Source organism: Meleagris gallopavo, chromosome 11, assembly GCF_000146605.3.
Source record: "Meleagris gallopavo isolate NT-WF06-2002-E0010 breed Aviagen turkey brand Nicholas breeding stock chromosome 11, Turkey_5.1, whole genome shotgun sequence".
Taxonomy (NCBI): Eukaryota; Metazoa; Chordata; class Aves; order Galliformes; family Phasianidae; genus Meleagris; species Meleagris gallopavo.
The window spans coordinates 4317999-4328035 of NC_015021.2; the positions used below are offsets into that span (position 1 = coordinate 4317999).

A 10037-nucleotide genomic window follows, 5' to 3' on the forward strand; every position below is an offset into this window, starting at 1 on the left:
AAAGAAAAGCAGCTTCAAGACAGTGAGAGAGCAGGGGAACTGCCTATATGAGCAGGAAATAATATAAGTAATTTGATATAACTAAATCTACATTCGGAGACACTCAAGATCAACACTAACTGCTGGCTTTGTGCTCTCCATTGCTGCTGGCACAGAATATCACAAAGATATAGCCTGTTTTTTCCTCATCTCAGACAGGCAATCAATCCCTATTCAATCTACAGAAAATGACAGGAAAAAAAAAGCAATAACCAATTTTCTTCATAGCACTTTGCAAAGAAGAACAAAAAAGCCCCAGGACAGTATTATTTCTGTGGGCTTCAAAAGAGAAAAGTAAGATGATCCTTATAATGCTCACAGTTTATTTCCTTTGTTTTTAAAAAACAAAATAAATTGGCAAATCATTTGTTTAAACTACTCCTTTGGAGAATTTGTTAAAGGACTTTCACAGTTATAAATGTGAAAGTACCATCTCCAGCTGACACTACTTGTTTGAGACAAAATCATATCACATCCCCCCCCATGTTGAAGTGAACCAGGTAAATCAACTTTGATTCACAGAAACCATAATAATTGAGTCGTGGTATAAAGCCAGAGTGTACTGCCATATATCTAGCATAACCACTCTCGTACTTTTTCCATATGACCTCTACAACATAATTCAGAGTCAAGCGGTATCATAAGGCCAAGCTCTGTATCCTCGGGGCACCTGAAATCTAATCAGAAAGCTTACTCTCAGAGCCATCTCCTGCCTGAATCTGTTCATTAGATGTGCAAGGCAACGGGACATGGGGCAAGTCAGGGATCATATCATTATTCACACCTTGTAAGGGAATCAGGACAACAGGGACCAATCCTATCTTACTCTTCTTTTATGTTTAGAAGGAAGAGAATGAGATAGCGGGGCAAGTTAATACTAACATATATATTATTTGTGAGAAATGTGTGGTTCATTAGTTCCTTTTTCTATTAAATAGCTGTGAATTTTACACTTGGAAATAGCAGCCTGAGCCACAGCTTTTTGAGACAATGAATGAGCATCTTAAATATCTCAGTTCATTGTATCAAACTGTTCCAGACATGAAAACCTCATGACTAATTTTGTGTCATAGAAATGGCTGCAATCATTTGTATGATCTGGACACTCAGCAGAAAAAAAATACAAAACAAATTTCACTTTGTAGAATATGAATTAGTCTCCCATACAACAAAATGTGTAGGGTTCAGGTGGTTTTTGTTGTTATTTGTTTTTTAACATAGCACTTCTCTTAGCGTGGAGGAACTCAAAACAATGCTTTATATTACAGTGGCAGGATATCAGAGTAATTCCAGAAGTGCAATGAAGTTGCAATAAAATGAACAGGGTATTTTCTTACAAATATGCCAACACCATTAAAAATATATTTTCATAGGTGTATAATCAGGCAGCACTTTCACTCCTTCACCATCACTTAATACATTTCATTATTTGGCACATCAGTTTTGGGAGAATTAATTGAAAAGATAGCCCTGAGATGTGAACCAACATATCAGCTTAAGCAAACCAAGGGTTAAACCACAAGGCCTCTCGAGCTCATTCACAATGATCCTCCTGATTTTACCATCAGTCATACCACCTGTCAGCTGGAAATAAAGAAATGCTGTTCATATCTTCAGGCTACAATCAAGCATGACTGCAGGATAATTTGTCTATATACTGATTCCAACAGGAGCCTGAGCTATTAGAGAACTAGACAGCTTTTTATACAAATTCCCTACCCCTTTTATATCGACCCTTCTAAAAATAAAAATAAAAATAAAGGGAGAGGTGGGGGGGCATGCAAAAAAGGTAGAACGTTTTTTTCTTCACACTGGAATCTTTATAAGGCCCTGTACTTAAGGCTGACATTTCAGACACCTCCCTACCACTGAAGTCTGTAACCTCTCCTACTTCCTCCCCTTTGCATGTGTGATAGAGGCAGACAACCCAAGAACCATGAAGTCATCCACAAGGTGTTCTGAGCTCTCATCCAAGCATCAGGTCACGCTGCTCAATAATTACCAAATTAGCCACCTGCTGGTGTGCTTTGACTGCATTTTCTTGATCCAAAAGAATGACACAGAAAGTAGACAGCAGAACTTTTTAAGTGGGTGCAAACTTCAGAGAAAGCAAGGATATTTGTTTCACACACAGGCTTGAATTAGGCATGCCTGCATTTTTGCATTGTCATGCTCACAGAAGAAAGTGTTTATATATACATATATAAATATATACATATAAATTACATATATATAAAAATTCCAGTCTTTTTTACTTCTTTTTCCTTAAGAAGGTGGCAAGGCTTCCTTTCATGTACTGGGAAATGTCATTCTCTGCACATGCAATTATCCATGCACAATGCACTTCAAGTAGAAAAGTCAATCAATGTATATATTACTTAATCCTTTATAGTTGTCCTTCATGTAATAAAACGTATTTCTACCCCATACACTATTTAAAGGCATTCATGAAGGGTATCATAAAACATACCACATAACCACTACCATAACTTCTATGTTGTATTTATGTTGTATTTAGTTCTCTTTTCTGAGTGAAGGCAGCACTGCCTTGCAATGACAGATATGTCAGAGTGGAACTGAACTACCTCTGACTCCATGCAGCTACAGATTAGTCACTTGACCTCCCCAATCTCTGCCCATCTGTGTAACAGTGCAATGCTGCACAGGGTTGTTCTGAGTTCATGACACTAAGAGCCTTTAAGACCTGCTCAGTAAAAATTATTTCTATAATACTGCAAATGCATAAAGTGCTAATTGTTGCCAACTGGCCTTTCACCCCAGGCAGCAAAAACAGCTTCTTACCACACACATTTCCTTTACTGAGCACCAGAGCATACTTTTCATTTCTAATCCTGGGTTTTGCCTTATAACATCCAAACCATTTCATTTACAGGAATACTGCTTTTTGTAGAATGATGCAGCAATGTATTTGAAAGATTACCTTAGTGACTCTGCACAGGGTTAACATTGTAATACCCTTCTATATGGGGCTGCTGAATCATGGCCTGAACCTTTGATTGATCACCGGAGGCGAGCAATGAGTCAGCCATGGGAACACAGGTGAAGGCAATTCACCTGTGCTGCAGGAAGGGGTGGAGCCTGGCTGCACCTCTCCTAGACCCATTTAAGAGCTGACTGCCAGTGGGGAAGGATCTCTCTGGAGATCTGCTCCATCGGAGTTCATCTTGTGGGCTCAAGACAGGGTGAGTGCCTTTCTTTTCTTACTCCAATATAACAATTACATCAGCTAAGCTCCTAGATATACTATACCATCTGTATATTCATTGATTGTACACCTTCAAACCCAGAAATTAATCCTATTTACAGTTCTAGATTTGGGTTTTTGTATCTTGGAGAATCTACATTGCCCTGTACGCTTCCTATATGAACCTGACAGTCAAGTTACAAAGGCCCTTGAAATGAAGCTGTTTCTGGACTGGCCTTATAAGATATAGCATCGCCAAATTAAGATGTCTAAGTAATCATTTCTCTTTCCGTTGTGTTTTCTGATGTCCCTCCCTCTACTGCAGAAACTTGGATCTGCTCCACCTGCTTACATTTGCTGATAGAAGCCAGAAGAATTTTCACTTCATCTGTTTCACAGATGCTCAGACTCTTTTCTCAAGACATGTCACACAAGAAAGTCTCCAAAATAATTAGCAGGACTTCAGTCAGCTTGACTGTGATAGCTACATGTAAGGTAAAGCTCAGATATCTCTTAAGAAATTACACCTCTGGAACGAGTATCTGGGACCTTAGCAGTACTCATTTAAATCTTCCTGTGTGACACATAGTTTTCCACATAGTCAAAGGGGGAAAAGGGTTGGTATGCAGAAAGCTGCTACAACGTGAGGAAACATCATGCACTTTTGTAACCTCTTGAACTCATATTGACATAAAAGTAATTACAATGAAGAGCAAAGACAGAACCTAAGGAGTCAAAGAGGGGAAAGTTACAGAAGTATGCCTGCAGTCACAAGCTGTGTCTCAATCCAAACTAAAATAATTACTTCATTGAGGAGAAAACTGAAATAAGAGTAATCTTACAAAATGTATCACGAAGTATTATTTTAATATTTAATTGAAAGTGCACCTCCCTTGGCCATTTGCTTCATGATGTGACCATCAAGAAATGCTCTTGACTATCCAGCATGAGCTTACTCCTGTCTTGTTGCTTTTCTCCCAGCCATAGCACTGAAACAAAAGATGACTCCACTGGAAAATGAGGGCAGGCTGACAAATGTAAAGAGACAGCAAGAGCGCCTCACAACTGTTCATGAGGCTCCTGCTACAAAGTCCAGGGGCTACGTTACTTCTCTCCTCTGGTTTCACAATAGACTTCCACAATATGAGTCCTTTGGTTTCACAAAGGAGGACTTATAAGCTGAAAGTTTTTTGTCTGAAATGATAGGAACTTAATTCTCATTGTATAATCTCTGGATGAGAGTATTTCAGATGGGCACAAGTTACTGATATTTGATTTCAACTTATGGTGATACAAAAGCTCCATCCACAAGGGCCAGTAAGGTGGACCTAAGGGAAAGGTACGTTGCTGCAGCCTCTGCCCACCACACCAAAGCCTTCTGAGAACTCTCCTTTGGTACTTTCCTGGAGGCACAGCAAGGCTGTTTTTACCGATAACTTATTTAAGCTATCACGAACACAAAACTTGCAGAAAAGCTAAGAATAAAATGGCTGACCTGCATGACCCTCAGGCAGCCCCTCCAGCAGCTGCTGTATGGCCTAGGGGTAGCCCTGTCTTGGCCAGGCAAACTGGGGAGTAAAGTGAGAGTCCAATATTTGTATCTATTCATTCAAGTCCTACTTTGTTTATTTATTTAAATTCAAGCTCGCTCACCAGTAACATCTACCACACTCACAACCTGGAAAAGTTGACGTGGCTACACCTGCTGAGCAAATCAAGGCCACAGAATTCCTAGTGCGTTTTCTTTGCTAGCATTTATTTAGTATCGTTATGTAAGCATGCACAAGAGCATTCAGTTGTGCAACACCTCAGTTATACGTTTATTAGGTAGATATCAGATATTCCCACCTGGAAATGCAGAATCATGTGATCTGTTTGCCCCCTATGTAAAGGTCTTTAAATGCAACTCCAGACAAAGCCAGGGACTAAAACACCCCTCTCCTTAAATCACAAACAAGTTGCTCCATGTAACAGAAAGTATTTCAAGAATTATCTAATATTTTTAACATTTGAAGCTAATAACTAATGACAAACAGCACTGGTTCACGTATCCTGTACTCAATTACTTTGATTTAACTGATGTCTGTTAATAATCTACTTTCAATCACTAGGAATCCCAAGCCATATGTCAAACTAAAGTCCAAATTTTATCTGATATAACTTAGCATAGCAAACAAGTCACAGGAAGTACACCAACTTATACCCCAGCAAAACCAACCCAAAAAAACACATCTCATGGTGATTCTCACCAGATTCTGGCAAGTGTGGTGAGAAATAGCTGAGAAAAGTACATTACTATACAATTTGCAAGTATGTGTTAAACTATCAGCAGACTGGAATTACTCCTAGCCTATTAGTAATTTAGTCAAAGAAGCAACGCCTATAAGGAATTAGAACCTGGTTTCTGTCCATCCTATCCAAGAGGATACCTAGAGCCACCTTCAAGAACATTCTCAAAATAATCATAAAACAGATATTATCTTACCTTATTTCAGTTTTTTTTGCCTTATCTCCTCTCCCAGTTTCATATTCAGCTATACCAGTCTTTACACAGATCTTCCACTGACCTCAGAGATGCTAATTTAAGTCTGCTTCTGACTTGAAACTTGTTTTTCCCCTCTCTTTTTCTCTCTGCTACCATCAAATAAATTGCTGAAGGGGAAAAAAAGCACGAAAACACACACACACTAAAGTAAACAAGACCCTGAAAATTAAAAAAAAAATCCCACCAAATGAGTCCTTGGCAAACAGTTCAATTAATTTTATGAAGTAGCAAACATTTGCAACTTACTCTCATTTGCTTATTTAATTTTAAATAGTTTCCTTCTACTTAAAATGTTTGTGTATGGACACTATTACTTACATATTTTCCAAACCAGGCTGTAGACTTTTAGAACGGAGACTGATATATTTTAAAGACGAGGGGGTGGGGGAGAAGTCATGCCTCTGTTGCACTTGTTATTCCAATAGAAGCTTGAATTTCAGAGAAAAAATCTTGCTAAATTACCACAAGCCTGCAGTCTAATATTAACATCAGACTGCAATAAAGGTGGAGGATCAGAAACAGGTAACATTCATCAAGCCTTAAAACTGCCCAGAATTACACTGTAAAAATGGTTATTGTTATAAGCATTTCATTAAATATGCAAATCATGTATGAGAAAAAACTATATATGTTATTAGTCTCAGACCCTGACGTTCATCCCCTGGAATGGAAAATTTTCCTTCCTCCTTCAAGCTAATATACATAGGTTGCTCCAAAAGCAATGTCTCATATTTATTTCCATGGAAAGTACAACAAAACCAAAGAGCACGATAACACTTTGATAGAGCAAATTCTCTACAAAACAGTACTTCTCAGCATAGTCACCACCATTAGTTGTGCCTTTTCACCAGGATGCCAAAAACCTGCATGCTTTGTTCATAACAGTCTGCATGGCCATATGGAACATGGCTTGTCTTTCACATTGCTGTCACCACTGCTAAAAGACATTACCCACCACCTCACCATGCTAACATCTGCTGTTTGGTCTCCAGAAACGTTCAGCAAATACCAAAGAATGTCAATGAATGTAATTTTTTCCACAAAAAAGAATTCATTTAAATTACACACCTTTGCCTCATAAACCCTTCCATGTCAGACACCACTTTGTCGGACTGCCCCCCTGCTGCCATCAGCCACACAACAACAAATGTAATAGAATATTGGCAGAAAGCTTCAACTTCTACTGCTATACCACCAATGTCTGCCTCTGACTTTGTGGGCTAATTCAATTAGATAGGAGGCATTACTTTTGGAGTAGCCTTCATCCTAATACATCATTTTGCATTGCAGGCTATAGTGCAATAGAATGTGCAATTACTCCCAAGACCAACAAAAACAGAGGTGGCACACAAAGGACATTCCCTTCTTTGATTACGTGATTGCTTTTTTATTGCAACATTAATCTACATTCCTGCAGCCTGTGCATCTACAAACAAGGTCAGCAGTTCCTCATCAAGGGAGGAACCGCCCTGTAATCCAATTTCAGCCTCCTTGTTTGCCAATGTCATTTGATTCAGTGGGAAGCTTTGAGCGTATAGGATCAGCCCCAAAATGAAACTGGGTGGCTTTGGACATAGCACAGCTGTAAAGAGAGGTTATAAATTCTTGAGAAAGGTCAAGTTGGCCCAAATGAGTGTGAGCAGTGGGTGGGTACCCAGCACCAAATACAAATTTTGCAGTATTCTAATGGACATCAAGTACAAAATAAGCACAGCTTCAGGGAAAGAGCCACACAGAATATTACCACAGAACTAGCACACATGCCTTTGTTGGAAAAAGTGCTGCCTAGAAAGGTCTGCCAACACCACTTCCAGCCCATTCCACGCTGCTGAGCAAGGAGGCACCCACTGCAATGATACAAGGGAGCAACAGCCGCTGAACCGGTTCTGTTAAAGAATGGCTTCACATGCTATGAAGGAGGGCAAAAGCCAGCTCACAGCATGCCCTGACCACCATGGAGAAGCACCAGCTTCCCTGTGCTCACCAGCCACCACAGCAGCATCACACAGATCGCAGCTCCTTCCTCCCACTGGAGCAGTCAAACCACCACGGAAACGTTTCCCAAGGACACGCAAGAACAAAACAATCCACAGTGACTGCAGCATCTGCTCGGCATAACCGCTGTAATAAATTTCAATCTCGTTTTAATTTTTATATGTCAAAAGCTATTAGGTCTTAGATATTTGAACCTTAATTATTACGGAAGCAATTAGCTCCTATGACAAGAAGGTCTTGCCTGAGGAATTGTGATGAGCAGAATGTTTTCTGTAGCATAAGAAACAAATACTCTATGCAAAACCACAACTATCTAGGACCTTACCATTCCCCTGCACTTCGTAGTACTATCTTGGCTTCATACTAGACTGCACAAGGCAGAACTTTCTCCTTTACTGGCACACAGTGCATGATATTATAGAGCCACATAATGGAAGATTTCCTAAGGTAGGAAATTTAGAATTAAAATATCTAAAGATTTCTAGCAACATCCAGGCAGATTAAGTAGCTTTTGAATAGTTAAATGAACTTTGAGAAAAAAGTATTCTGTTAACTTATCTCCTGTAAAGACAGCCATGATTAGACAACAGCTCTAAGTGCCTTACAAACTGTGATTTCTAGAACTGACAAGAAACATATTAGGGTTTCAAGATACAAATGTATTTAATGGGATTTTATGCACTGAAGGAATTTCATTAATATAGATTGCTTTTTATTACCTCATTTCAATATCTTACTATTTGACAAAACTATGCATTTTAATTGTCAGCATCTTTTCCAGTTTCCCCAGGCTGGAAAGCTGATCTGACCTCTGCAAAAAAGGCTGCTGGCCGGGAATGGCAGCTGAACAGCAGGGAACAACAGAGCCGTTTTAGAAAGTGGTTTGAGATCTTTCTGGGTGAGAAATCCTACAGAAATACAAATAATACATAATAAAGAGCTCTGAGCATTCACCAGCACACAGTGACTGGTCTCCTTGTTACTGCACAAGTGAGGGTGAAATTCGAGGATAGCTGGTGCTCATTCTCAACCAAGTCACAGTATTTTCATGTTCTGTATACCTGCATTTCACACTCTGCTCTTTGAACATCAGCTGCTATTGCTTCCACACCTAATTGATATATAAACTGTTAAGTGTCTTGTTTTGCATTATGAGATTTAATTTACCCTACTTCTGCTGATAAATATAATTTGCTAACAAAATTAAGGGCTGATGATTTCCAATTCAAGCTTTTGTTAAAATCAGCTAGCACCACCAGGAAGTGCTCAGCTCCAGCCAAAGGGATTTCTGTTTGTGTTATCAACACTTTTCCCAGGCTAAACATTATGCACTGTTACTCATTTTCTTTACTGGAACTCACTGCATCTGCTGCAGGGACAAAACTAAAGGCGTAAAATTAAATGCAATGTATGCAGTAGTTGTGCAAGCAATACACTACACGCACCAAAAGGAGGGGTAAAGCATAGATTCTAATGGATTCTGTAACTTTATTTCCCTGCATTTTCAACCTGTTTTTTTTTATTGGTTAGTCTGTTTGAATGAATGCGCTCTCACTGTGGTGTAACATACCTGTTTCTATTTCTTCACGCAGACCAAAGCAGTGCTGCAAATAGGTCACTCTGTGTGCAAAACCAAGGACCCTCAGCCTTGCTCTGCGAAGGGGCTGACAAGGACACACATCCCAGCACACTAACAGTAAGGTCCATGGCAACTGGAAGCTTTCTTCCTCTGCCCGAGGCATAGGGGACAAAACCCTCTTGTCCTCCCAGGAGCACATGTACACAACCATGTTCATCAAACTCCACAAAACCCGACTCACTCCCCAACTTCCCTCACAATTCACCCAGGAAAAGCCTTGAGTTCCCTCCTAGAAGGGGATACAGACATCCACAACATCTCCAATCCTGCACTGCCCACCAGCACGCAGGGCAACTCCCTGAAATCCTCCTGCCTTCCATCAACAGCACTGTCCCCAGCTGACTTTCATATTCATTTCATGGAACTCCTCAGTGGTCTCAAGAGTCACATTCTCAATGAAAAACCAAAAGAAGGCAAAAAAAAGTTGAAACCGTTTTCCTTTAATTAGTGCATACATATTCGGAGCAAAGTTAGTCCATCATACACAGCCACATACTATTTCCTCCAAAGGTTATTAAATCAGAAACAAAAACTTGACTGTGAAATACAAGACTGTTTTCAGATTGCATATGAGAACTTCCCAACTAACAAGATGCCCTTTACTTGAACCATGA

General features: G+C 39.6%; 1 long non-coding RNA gene across 2 annotated transcripts; it reads left to right on the forward strand.

The window, feature by feature from the left end:
- Positions 1–3151: 3151 nt before the first annotated feature.
- LOC104912558 lies at positions 3152–9700 on the forward strand. Of its 2 annotated transcripts, XR_794738.3 has the most exons (4): positions 3152–3242; positions 3570–3739; positions 7080–7912; positions 8566–9700. It is a non-coding gene; the product is annotated as an uncharacterized LOC104912558 (long non-coding RNA). The 2 variants fall into 2 exon arrangements; XR_002118447.2 differs by lacking the exon at positions 7080–7912 and having other exon boundaries at positions 3153–3242.
- Positions 9701–10037: the final 337 nt, after the last annotated feature.